This window comes from Dermacentor andersoni, chromosome 3 (assembly GCF_023375885.2).
Source record: "Dermacentor andersoni chromosome 3, qqDerAnde1_hic_scaffold, whole genome shotgun sequence".
Classification (NCBI taxonomy): domain Eukaryota; kingdom Metazoa; phylum Arthropoda; class Arachnida; order Ixodida; family Ixodidae; genus Dermacentor; species Dermacentor andersoni.
Genome location: NC_092816.1, coordinates 24,987,240 through 25,000,769, shown reverse-complemented (window position 1 = coordinate 25,000,769; position 13,530 = coordinate 24,987,240). Strand labels below are relative to the sequence as shown.

General features: G+C 43.5%; 1 protein-coding gene across 1 annotated transcript in view; it reads left to right on the top strand.

The window, feature by feature from the left end:
* LOC129382006 (uncharacterized) overlaps positions 1-10,767 on the top strand; it is a 51,923-nt gene extending 41,156 nt beyond the window's left edge. Inside the window, exon 3 of the transcript XR_008610093.2 lies at positions 10,409-10,767. The gene's annotated coding sequence lies outside the window, so the exon portion shown is untranslated. The remainder of the gene's footprint in view (positions 1-10,408) is intronic.
* Positions 10,768-13,530: the final 2,763 nt, after the last annotated feature.

The window sequence follows — 13,530 nt, the reverse complement described above, 5'->3', positions numbered from 1 at the left end:
GTCTTTACTCGTCACGCATCATAATATTCACCAGGAATTTTATTTTCATTGAATGAATCCGTATCTCGCTTTAATTAGAAAACGCTTTTTTCTTTCCCAAATGTTTGTTCCCTCCAAACATAGTCGCGCTTCAATCGCTGCTCCCATCACCACCCTTGATGATGTCGGTGACAATTTGTTCTGAACTGCTTTTCGACCGAAGCTTCGCGACCCATTTGTATCGACCTTGTGCTTTGTGTTTGAGTTTCCACGTAACTTGTTTTTCTCGCATGTTCGAATTTCAGTCCGATGCTACTATGTTTGCAGGTTGTGTGTAAGTCGCCCTTTATGAATTTGCTGACGCATTTTACTTTGAGATATTCATTTACTTCAAGAATGCACTTGCACTAGATGGAGAACCTACAAGAGTAAGGATTTACGCTGTGCTAACAGTGCTGCTACCTAGCGGCCACGGCAGCTCAAACCTCAAACGGCCGCTAGAAAATGACTTTCTCTTTCAGTTTCCGCGTGTATTCGAATAACAGTTCGAAGCTATCATGCCTGCATCTTGTGTGTAAGTCGTACTTTACGCATTTTCGGAAGCAATTACTTTTTAAACATTTATTATTTCAGCAAGGCAATTACACTTGGTGGCTGGTTTAGAAGAATTAGGATATATGCTGCACATCCGCACACGGGTGCGCGTGCATGGCGTACGTCGCTTGTGGTGGTGGTGCTTGTATAAAGTCGTCTAATGCAAGTTGTTGTGGCAGTTCTTGCTCAATGTCTGCACCAGACTTTTCTGTACATCCACTCTCCCGGTGTGGAATGGAGGCGGAATTTGTATTTGCTGCAATCTTTCGGCAATAGTTAATGTTTAAGCAACTTGTGAGATAAGCAATGCAGAAGCATCGCAATGCAATGTATTTTCATTGCAAACTTATATGGCAAAAATTTCAAGTCTATGCTTTGCCAATCGCTGCAGCTGGCAACAATGGCTATCCGTACATTCGTCCGTATGTTTCACTCTGGTTAGATGATCTTGGTTATATGTGTAGTCACAAAGGCGCTACCCTTCTGATTGATTCCTTTATTTTCATTTTCCCGTATTCAGTAATTTTACGCGCGGATTGCTTACTTTGACGAATTGTGACAGTGCCTTCAAGAGTTCCCGAAATTATTTGAAGTCTTGTTAGCAACCAAAGTGCAAATAAGTACCCGTTAGCATTTTTACGTGTTCAATTTATTTCAGTTCAATTAAAAAATTTGTTTGCACTCGGATGTCTGATGTTTAGTGGGTCAAATTCGACAAAGTTTCATCGTTTTAATGTGACGCGTATAACACCTAAATTTGAGGTAGCGCGTTCTATCGCTGCCTACGTGATCACACCTCCACGGAGGCGAAATGCAAAACGCTTGCTTACTCAAATTTAGGCGAACGCTAAAGAACCGCAGGTGGTCAAAATTAACTTGGAGTCCACCACTACGCCGTGCTTCAAAATCAGATCACGGTTTCTGCAACACGTAAAACACCAGAGCTTATTTAATTTTACCGTATAACAATATTGGCCAGAGCACAATATTAACCAAAGCAATGCGTTAAGCTTTACTGACTCTTATGCTGTCTGGTTTGACTAAAGGAATGTGGAGAATGTGACGGGCGTGTATGTACACCTTCTAGTGGAATGTTCCTGTGATCACAGCGAAGCTGTCGATTTGCGAATGATAAACACTGCCGAAACTTAGAGCGTGAAACCATGGAAATCGCTTTGGGATTTACAAGAGTGATCACTCTGTTAATTCTGTACGTTTTCTGGAATACGTGCAGCTGACATCGGGAACTCGAGAAGAGCAGCAAATAACTAATGCGAATAATTCCTCGATGTCAGCTGTAAGACAATTCCAATAGTCTGGTGTTTCAAAGTGTTAAAACAGCTATGTTGTAATGTCGCCGGGGTCAACTTATGTGCTTACCAATAAACTAGAGAAAAGACGGGGAATCCGGGAGATGGCAATTCAAGGCGATGAGCAAAACGTGAACAAGGTGAATGCAGGCTCCTGCATTCACCTTGTTCACGTTTTGCTCATTACCAATAAACTAGTGGTACATGTCTACGAGCGCACGGAAAGAAAGCTTTACATAACACAGACAGCGCGACTATAACCTTGCAGGTTCACGCTGCTCACTTCGCTATACATTAAACCTAGGTTCGCAAAGTCATTATAGCAAGAGACTCTTGAAAGGAACTAAAATAACTAAGCAAATACCGTTCAGCAATCATATAAGCTAGACTGTCTTCAAAAGCAATGCTCCGTCATCTGCCAACCCAGTAATTGTATAAAACAGTCGGACACTCTATGTTCTTGCTTTTCGTGTTACATTGAAGCATCTGACATCCATTTCAGCACTAGAGTCAGTAGCTGTCAGAGGAACGCATCATCGTTATTCCCTACCGACTTGTTATGATAGCGGAAACTGCCAGTGCCGCCTCACCGTTAGCATTAGGAGACGCTCGGCGCAGAAGAGTTTGATTGAGCAGCCACTATCGTCAATAAAAGAAGGTCGGCCCCCGATTATATTATTCTGCCCCCCCCCCTTCTCAATGGATGATAAACTACAGTTAGTGTTCATTGAAAGTGGCTTAATTAGTCTGCGCGCACTGAAGAAGCCACGCAACAAAATTGTGCGGGCTCGTCATATGCATTTATTCAGTGATACGCTTCAGCCTCCGTTACCTGGCATAGTGAGAATACCTGGCATGAGTGAGAAGCCAACAGACACTAAATTATCCAAGCAACCGATATGTGTCATTACATGTTAGTGATGTGACGTCAATGCGTGACCGTCTGCTGAATATATAACATATATGACTTTCTCTTTACTTTAATATATGATGGAGAGAGAGATGTAAGGTGGGAATCGCTCTGGTCCACCTAGTGTCGGAATCCGTTTATATGGGGCCTTCGGCTTTACGTTTTCCGGCCAGGATGCGCTCTTGCTCCGCTGCTTGCTTCGTGACACACATATACACATGAATTCTTCGGCGCAAAGCTTCTGCTGCAGCTCCTTGTCAGCTGTTCAAAATCTTTGTTTGGAATCACGGAAAAAAGATGGCGAGCGCAGCTGTTCTACCTTCGATAAGTAAATTGTTGCTGCGTGACTTGACGCGCACGCCAGTCGTCTCAAAGAGCAAGTGGCCACGAGGGAAGTGGTGAGAGAGAGATGCAAATGAGAGAAAGGCAGGGAGGTTAACCAGATTTAAAACCTCCGGTTTGCTACCCTGCACTAGGGGAAGGGAAAGGGGAAGTAAAGACGGAAAGAAGAGCGAAGGAAAGAAGAGAGGAGAGGGAAGTGGTAAGATTGACAGTCCTCTACCCGTTCTTAAGCCTACATCTGTCGCCTAATGAAAACTGGTACGCGTATCTCTACTCGCTTTTGTGAGAACATTGTTTCTATGCGAGGTGACGCGTGAACCAATGATTTCAATCTGCTAGCTGCCACAAGAGAGAGCAGAACGACAACATTGACGATTATTCACTAGTTCTCTGGCTGCATCTGCGGCCTTTTGCACCGGGGAACAAGGGCTCAAAATTCACCAGACGGACCCATTTTTCTTTTACTAGAGACTCCCCCAACGAGATAAGGCAAAGGTCTACCTACCGCAAAGTATCTGATAAAGGCAATAAATGAGTCGCAATAAAAAGGGTAGCAATGGCAGGATGGTCAACCAGACGATGTCCAATTTGCGGTTCTACGCAAGAGAAATGGGGTTAAGTAGAGATGACATTGACTCCGGAGCTGCACATCAAGTGTACAGGAGATCACCGAAATCTGTCAGTTTCAGTAACTGCAGCCACGTGACTTGCGTAATATTTCCGCAAGATCGAAAATATCAAAGTGCTGTGTTATTATGTGGTTTACACAAACTGTTCCCGCCTCATTAGGATCCGACATGTGAGCCCATTAGAGTGTCATTTCAGCAAGAGAAAACCATATTCTTTCTCGATTTTTCAGTAAGTGTTCATTGGCTAAACTAGCCGAAGTGGACTAGAAATAAAAAGAAGAAAGAGAGTGGTAGCTCTTCAGTCTGCTTTATTCTCACTTCTCATAGCTTCCAGTATAGTGAAGAAGTGTTCTCTGCCCAAACGAGGCGTTGAGTGTCTTTTACGTCACGCATAAGGAAAAATATCGCTGAAAGTGACCTACAGAGAAGCCAACACCAAAGCAACGTACCTATCTTAAGTGACTGGGAACAGCAGTGAGCTGGAATGAAAAAAACAACGTCATCTGTTGAAGCCTCCGTACAAAAATGGCGTTTTTGTCTTCGCCGACGTTAATCTTTGAAGTATGTGACATATAAAAATATAAACTGTGCGAGTTTATTGCCATCCTAAGTGGACACAGCAGCTCCATGCCTTACAGGCATCCCAAAAACAGCTCGTGCAAATTTCAGCGCACCATGGTAAGGGAGCAAAGTTATTCCAATTCGTGTCCTCGATGATTGGATTTATTACAGACTTCGAAAAGAAAGATGTTCGAAGAAAATGGCAAAATGAAACATTTATATGTTCAACATAACACGAGGCTAGTACTATACAATCATAAAGTATCCGCTGATTAAAATTTCCGCTTATACTTGGAACAAATTTATTTTAGGAAAAGAAGGCTGTCTACTTCCAATAATCGTACGGAATAAGAAATAAAGACCGTACAATGCACCTCTGGAATCTATGTATTGGTTGCGATCAAACTGATAAAAATGATATGCGTATGGCGCTCCCACGTGCTACAAATGGAAGGTGATTTGAAGAGCTCGAAAAGAGGAAAAATGTCAGAGAAGGACACTGCCAACATAGAACTAGAGGGTGAGCAACGACACAAGATTGCATACTTGGCAAAATAGAAAACAGGAAGTTTATTTGGCTGATGAAAGCAGACGTCATTCCATAAACTGTGGACAAGGAACGCCGGAAACCTGCCATTCAGTTAGTGCCGTGCAACATGAACAAAGTGAGATTACGCAACCGTCTTCTTTCCTTAGACGGTTAGTACCACATGGTGCCGCAATGCTCTGTAGTCTTCGGTTTGCTGTATTTTGTTGGCGAATAAAGGGAACATGTAGGGTTCCTAACTTCTTTAACCTACGGAATCGTAGAAATAATATATGTAGCAGTATACACAGTAACGTACGCACCTGGATATATTGTTTGATCTCTATAGTTACCTTGGTGGCGCAGAAGGGAAACAAACTGTTACTGAGCATGTATTTTCCTTTGTTTGAAAACATGAGGAAAGTATACTTTTTTACAATTACTGACTATACTTATTTACAAGACCTCATTGATAGGCTATGTACATTCCCTTACCTATATGTGTGTCATTGTGTGCATTTATTACAGTGATTCTATGAAAAAATATATAACAACGTAGAACGGCCGCAATAAATGTGCGCATAATGTTTTTCCACAAACGTAAACAACGCGAACAAAATATTATCGCACTAATTTCATTCTATTGCCTTCGCTGGCTGTCCAACTCAGCCCAACTTATGGGACAGATGCACGCTCTCTCGGAGTGCTTTCCTTCAATAGACATTAGCGTAATCTATGCTAATTTGCATGATCTAACCTTGGTGAGTCGTCCTGGCGAGTAATGTCCAGCGCATTAGGTAATTCGGCAACTAATCCGGTTCTGTTTGGCTGGATTCGTCGTGCGAGTAGAAATTGAGTCTCAGCGGATTGCGTTATTCCGAGCGAAAGCAGTAGCGCGGAAGGAGACAATCAGATTCCGAGAGGTGTTCCTATAGTATAGGACTTGTCATTCACTAAGCCCTGGCTATGCATTGCAGCTTTACATGCATGCACAATGGTTCTTTTCCACGCATTAGGTTTTCTTTCTTTCTTTCTTTAGTCTCTTGGCATAGGCTTTACCTTCATATATATATGCAACATCATATGAATCAATATTCTCAATCTTCACTATTCGTGATCGCCGCGGTTGTTTATTGGCTCTGGCCTTGCACTTCTATAAGCACGATATCACGGGTGCGATTGCCGGCCGCGGAGGCTGCATCGGCGAAATGCAAGAACGCTCATGTACTTATATTACGCCAACGTCAAAGAACCATGGGTGATCAGCAATAATCCGGAGTGGCCGACTACACGTGCCTCGCAAGTCCAGGAATCCGGGACATCCACTACTGCGGTGAAGGGGACCTTGGGGCGATACAGCCGGCATAACTCTGTGGGAAGAACTTTTTTTTAAAGATTGACTGCTGGGCACTGCCTCCTTTATCGCAAGTTGCACTTTAGGCACTTAACACCGACTACGGTCGGACACTTTTGTAGACCCGTTTAAAATGTATTGGCTGATTATTTTTTTTAAATGCTGATTGCAGCGCAGGTAGAATTGATCCGCTAATTGCACTCTAGTGGCGTACACAATGGCTCCCTCTGCATGAAGGTCAACTTTGGTTTTATTCCGCTCGTTGATCTTTTTTTTTTTTTCCTGGGGAGCTTTCCTTTATGCGGTGAAGCAGCACTACAGTGGAAATAGATTCGTCCATCGTGGAATTGACGGGAAAGGGCTCGTCAATCACGTTAAAACTCATGGACTCGAATGTGCAGCTTTGATGCAGATTTGTGCCCTGACGTATAAGGGAAGAAGCCACTGTCATTTTCTGCGAGAAGCAGTGGACCAAATGGCTTTATGGAGTGACATCCAAGCATTAAGCCCAGCTGCGCGCGCCATTTATTTCTGAAGTTACGGCGCATGGTAAATATTTTATTTGATATTTAGAAAGATAAACATTATGTTCTGGCTTAACTCATGAAATCCAATCCGTAGTTACACTGTATTAATGAGCAATTAACTAAGTAATTATTCAACACAGCTAACTAATAGGACTATATTAGTGATCACTGGTTGCTAACATACTATGCTAAGTTGTCTCGTTTTTACACACCATTAATGTCATGCATATCAAATAAACTGTCATATATGCATGATTAAACAAAGAGAAAGACTGAAAATTGGCGTGATAAAGCCAACAGTTGTAATAAATCATTTATTTCTTAGTTGGGAAAGTTCATACCGCATTCTCCATTATTAATGCTGGAGTTCCGCAGGGATCTATACTCCGCCCGTTATTATTTAATATTTTTGTAAATGACCTGTATAGCATGATACCCGTTTCCCTTTATCAATACCCAGATGACACGATGATCGTAACTTCTGCCCACAGCTACTATGATGCGATTGCTTCTTTACAGTCTGCTGCCACAAAAGCTATGGACTGGTTTCGAAATAACCTAATTAATATAAAGGTATCTAAGACGCAATTAATCTGCTTCTATAATCCTTTGAGGAAGGTAGCACTTGACTATGCTCTTGTTTTGCATTGTTCAGATTGTTCATCTTGTTCTAGTAGACCATTACAGTATTCATCTATTGTAAAGTATCTTGGTTTATATCTTCACAGCGACCTTTCTTGGACCAGCCACCTTGCTAACGTTTACAAAAAACTTCGCGCCGTATCATGTCTACTGCACAATATAAGATATTACATGCCCTTATCGGTAAGGAAAACATTAACACACGCTTTAGGCTACAGTCTGCTGTGGTATGGAATAACAATTTACGGGCACTGCGCTGTTCGCTGGCACAACAGAATAAATGCGATACTGCACTCCCTCTTAAAGAACATATCTTATGATCTGAGCCTGAATGCTGACACAGACAGTTTCAAAATACTTTCCATGCAAAAGTTCAATGATTTTCTAATGCAAACGGTTGTTTTAAAACACTTCTGGTCCAGTGAATTCCTAGTTCCTTACACTTCAAGTTGCTTAAGGCCCAGGCACCCCTTTTGGAGGCCATGTTGTTCCACAAGGTACAGTACTAGAGCTCGCGCCCATTATGTTCCAACATACTCTAATAAATTACACCCCAGCACCTTCTGTGCAAAAACGAAATACAAGTTTTTAAAACAATTTTGGGTTTTACGTGCCAAAACCACTTTCTAATTATGAGGCACGTCGTAGTAGAGTACTCCGGAAATTTTACTTCCTGGAGTTCTTTAAGGTGCACCTAAATCTAAGTGCACGGGTGTTTTTTCGCATTCCGCCCCCATCGAAATGCGGCCGCCGTGGCCGGGATTCAAGCCCGCGACCTCGTGCTCAGCAGCCCAACACCATAGCAACGAAATACAAGTTAAAGAGACTGCTAAGGCGTATCTATTTGTAAAGGCGTATTTGTTCCCTTTGTTTAACGTTATTGCTTGTGTTCGTGTATGCGATTGCGCAATTCCTTTGCACCATGACGGTCAGATTGGTATACGGTTATCTATTATCTCATGATCATTTTGTTCACACGCATTGCTGTGTTTCTGTGTTTCATTATGCTCAATTAAAATTACTTTCATAGACACTATATAAATTTGAATAACTTTTATCTGGTATGCTATACTTGAGTTCGCTGCTTATAAATAATCTAATAATGCATCGTGTATGGTTTTGCTGCCTGCCAGGCTCCGCCACTCAAGCCTTCAAAGTCTTTGCCAGGCCTGTATGAATGTACTGATTTGAGCATTGGCAATAAAGGTATTATTATTATTATTATTATTATTATTATTATTATTATTATTATTATTATTATTATTATTATTATTATTATTATTATTATTATTATTTACCTGGTACAGTGGTAGTTTTGATTCGGCCACACCGTCATTGGTGCCATTGGCATTGTAATTAAGTGAGCATTTTGATATACCCCTGCTAAGTGATAACGCCGAGTTTAACTTTCATACAGCATTGGGTCATGCATATAAAATGAAAAGTCATGCAAACAGGGACTGATTTACGTTAACTAGGAGTGTTAGGTCTGACTTACGAGCGATCACGAATCATTTTTGTTTAGCATGACTGTGGTAGGCTTTATTCATATGCGTCGTTATTGATATATTTGTTTACCGCTGCTGACCGATCACGCCCGTTTATTAGCGATCACTATTGATACGCTCACTATGATGCTCTCATATTGTATAAATTGTGAGCGTAATGGATAGCAAAAGAAAAGTCATGCACAGGAGAATTCAATTATATTAACTCGGCAATGGTAGGACGCAGTCACTAGTGATCACAAATCAGGGTGAATAAAAGATCCTTGCCTATATTTTTATTAGCCAAAATAAGGTACATGCAGGTTATTACAAATATACATACTATTCTACGTACGTTACACTATTTTCACACATAGTCTCCACACCGGCTCAGACATTTGTCCCATCGCAGCACTAAATTTGAGATGCCCCTGTGGTAAGTCAGGGACGAACGCGGTCTCCCCGAACGCTCATTGTCATGCAAGTCTGCACGGCCTTTTACGAATTCACAACACCACCACCTCACACTTATCAAAGCGAGACACCTTTTCCTGTACGTGGGCTGCATTTCCGTATGGATTTCGATGGGCGTTCGTCCCTTGCTCCATAGAAAACGAATCGCACTTCGTTGCTCGTACGCCGTGGACGTGTGACGCACAAGCGCCATCTTCGACAACTGACAGCAGCGCCGTGCCGCGGAGCTATCGGCAGATAAGGTCGGGCCGATCCAAAAGAGATCCGCCGCGCTGGGAATGGATATGTTGACTTCGCATTCACAGCCATAATTTACGCATTTGCAGCCGTAAAGGAATAGGGGTAAATGCTTTCTTATTCGTTCTCGTATGACAGTGGTAACCTTGATTCGTGCAAGTCGTCGCTGGTATCAATCAAAATGTGATTGCATGACTATTTTGGTTACCACTGTTAATTAATAATACCGAATCATTAGTGATAACTTGTGATACGTTGCTTGAATGTGTTCGCACTTTTAAGGAACTTAGCGTTGTGGATATCAAATGAAAAGTCATAACATGGTAATGCATGGTAATGCAAAGATTATAACTAAGAGATGGTAGAGTAGAATTACCAGTGATCACGGATCATTTTGTGGTTTGTGATCATTTTGTGATCAGTGGTAGCCCTAATTTATTCAAGAGGGTTGCATTTGTTCGTTGTCGTTTCTATAAGTTAGTTTCATTACGCTTAATTTTTATGAATATATAGCATATATAGGGTCGAAATGCTGGCGACCCCAAGTGATTATGTTCACTTCAGTGTTTTCGACTTAACTCCTAACATTTTCAAAGAAATTGTCTTGCTTGGGAATTCGAAGGCTCTTGAAAAACGTTCTGCTCGGATTAAAGTCGATCACTGGCACTGGGAATAAACCGGCTGGCGTTTGGATTCATTTGGACGGGAAAACGTGCAGTTTGCACAAACGAAACAAAGTGCCGCAACAAACTCGCCCTCAGAAGTGCATCTCTTCATGTTTCGAAGAATTGAGCCAAAGGTATGGTTGCTAACACAAGTCTTCTATTTCGTTTCAGGTGTTGGGCTGAAGGCACTCCTAATAACAAGACCACCCGGATGTTTCCAATCATGGGGGTTGAGGGGAAAGGAAACGAAAGGCGCTTCTAGCGCGCCCAGGAACTGCATGTAGGTTTCTGGCGAGGGGGAAAAACTCGCGCTGTGACGCAGCAGGCGCTCCAAGCAATGGCAGTGTAGTCGGCAGCACGCGGCCAGCCGATGTATACGGGCGGTGGGGGTGCAACTCGGACACGGCGAGGGACTCACGCCGTATCGTTTCTATCTCCCACGTCTTGCTTTACGCCATACGCCTCGTTTATTTCGTGTGAATACCGTATTCTGAATGCAGAAGCCTTTAAAGTGAATAGTTCTATTTGTCTCTTTGGCGTACTGTCATCTGTTATGAGGGTGCAGCCGTATATATCTGCTGCTTCCTTGACTTGTTTGCCTTTCTTGTCGGGTTTTTTGTAACCCAAGGTCAGATCTTTGGCGTTGAAATCTCCTACAATCACTAGGGGGTTTGTTTCGGCTAATTTGCTCGCTTCTGCAAAAAGTTTGCGGAAGTCCGCGTCTTTTTGGCTCGGAAGACTATAGACATTTATGAGCTATACCCCCATAGTATGTTCGGTTTCCGAACCAGGCTAGCGACACAGGATGTCCTTCTCCAAATTAAACATGAGGTTCTCAGCAACATCCCATACAACAGAGACCACATTTTAATGGCACTAGACATAAAAGGAGTTTTTGACAATGTCAGCCACGCGGCAATCCTAGAAGGCCTAAACAACCTAGACTGCGGGAAGAAAGTACACGGATACGTCAAAGCCTTCCTCTCCAATAGAACAGCAACAGTAGGTTTGGGAGAGAGCCGATCGTGAAAATTCCCCACACCAAACAAGGGGACACCCCAAGGTTTAGTAATTTCCCCGATAGTCTTTAACATCACAATGATTGGCCTAGGTCGTAAACTAAGCAATATCGAAGGCATACAACACGCCATGTATGCAGATGACATCACCATCTGGGCCACTAAAGGCTCGCTGTGCCAAAAAGAAAGCTATCTGCAAGAAGCAGCCACTTGCGTGGAAGAATACGTCGGGGAAAGAGGCCTTGAGTGCTCAATGAAGAAATCCGAGCTCCTGAGAATTACACGCGGCAAGAAAAGCAAAGAAACCTTTAACGTGCGGCTAAAGGGGCAGCCAATACCGGAAAGCCAACAAATCAGTATCCTTGGAATGTGGGTGCAATCCAACCAGCGCTGCACCCACACGCTCAAAACATTCAAGCAGTCAACAACGCAAATAGCACACATGATCACGCGGGTGTCACACAAGAGATATGGGATGAAAGAAGGAGACACACTTAAGCTGGTTGGCAACCTGGTGGTCAGCAGGGTCGCATACTCACTCCCGTACGTCAACTGCACCAAAGAGGAAATACAAGAAGCAGACACCATTTTACACAAAGCGTACAAAACAGCACTTCCCCTGCCGAACAATACATCGACAGAGAAACTAATGGCACTTGGTTTAAGCAACACCTTCGAAGAACTAAAAGAAGCCCAAAGTATCGCACAGCTCATGAGACTCCACCAGACCAAAACGGGAAGGGAACTGCTAGCAAGTCTAGGCTTCGCGAAATCAATCAAGGAAACCCAAGGAACGGAGGGGATTCCTGATGAATATCGGAAAACATGCACTGTTAGCTCCCTACCCAAAAACATGGACCCAAACCTCCACACGGCGCGAAGGCACGCAAGGGCGAAATACGTCGAAAAGTACCTGGCCACAAAAAACACAACAGTATACACAGTTGCAGTATACAGTATACGCCAAGCAGTAGTATACGCCAAGCAAAGAGGAACAAGCATAGTAAAGCCAGTTGCGATAGTAATAAGCCCGGACTACAAAGAGATCAGCAGCGCGTCAATGAATGACTGCTCGGTAACGGAAGCTGAGGAAATAGCTGTAGCTCTAGCGGCAGTGGAGGGCTACCGATGCGAAAGGTCCTTAACAATACTCACCGGCTCGCAAGCCACGTGTCGGAATTGCATGAGCAGCAGAATAGGACGCAGAGCGATCCACATCCTCCGCTCCTGCAGGGCTAACAAAGTCAGGCATACGATTTTCTGGGTACCGGCACACGCTGGAATAGAAGGGAACCTAAGGGCGGACAAGGCAGCTCGAGAGCACACAAACCGAGCGGCCACGAACACCGACCCTGAGGAACCCATACCAGTCGACCCAAGCTACTCTCTGACATTCTGAATTACTATAAGGAGGTCCGAATCGAGTACCCTCCACCCCACAACAGCCAAAATCAGCATGAAGCAACCTCTTGGAGAAGGCTGCAAACAGGAACATACCCAAATCTAAACATACTAAGCAAGATGTTTCCCACCCAGTATAGAGATATTTGCCCCTGGTGTGGCGCCAAGCCCACCTTATATCACATTACACGGGGATGCGTTCACAAACAACAAATCCTTCAAATAAAAGACCCGAGTGCAGAGCAGTGGGAGAGGGCGACCCGAAAATCCAGCATGGACTAGTAAGGCACGCTCACCGAGTAGCCAGCCTCAGTGGGGCCCTGGAATAGGGGCGTCGACCCTGCGCAGATGGGGAAGAAGACCGTGAAGACGGCCGACCACATCTGCCACCGCTAATTTCTAACCAATTAGAGCAAATAAAGTTTTTCCTCCTCCTCCTCTATTTGTCTCTTACCCAGGGTTTGTTGGTGGTCGGTGGTCTAGCTCACGCTTATGGCTTTATCTGGTTTGATGAAGACACGGTGAAAGTTAACGATCCAATGAGACGTGGCATCAATTGAGATTAGGGTTTACGCTAAAAAATCGATTGCTGGTTATAATTTGTAGCCCAAACTTAATAAACTGTCAAACTGATAGCTGTCGCCTTGTGCGTGCTATCCGTGTATGGCTATGCTGATGCTTCTGTGAAGGGTAGCGAAACTTAGTGGGGGCTCCCGCTGCAATGCGAGGGTGATTGCATATGACGGAGGTTGGCGCAGAAGACTTAAAGGGCAGTTGATTTTAAAGGGATAGCTGGGTACTACGACGTAGCCAAAGGGTTTAAAGTTGCATTGTGAAAGTTATTACGGCGAACGTTCTAAAGGGATAGCGCAG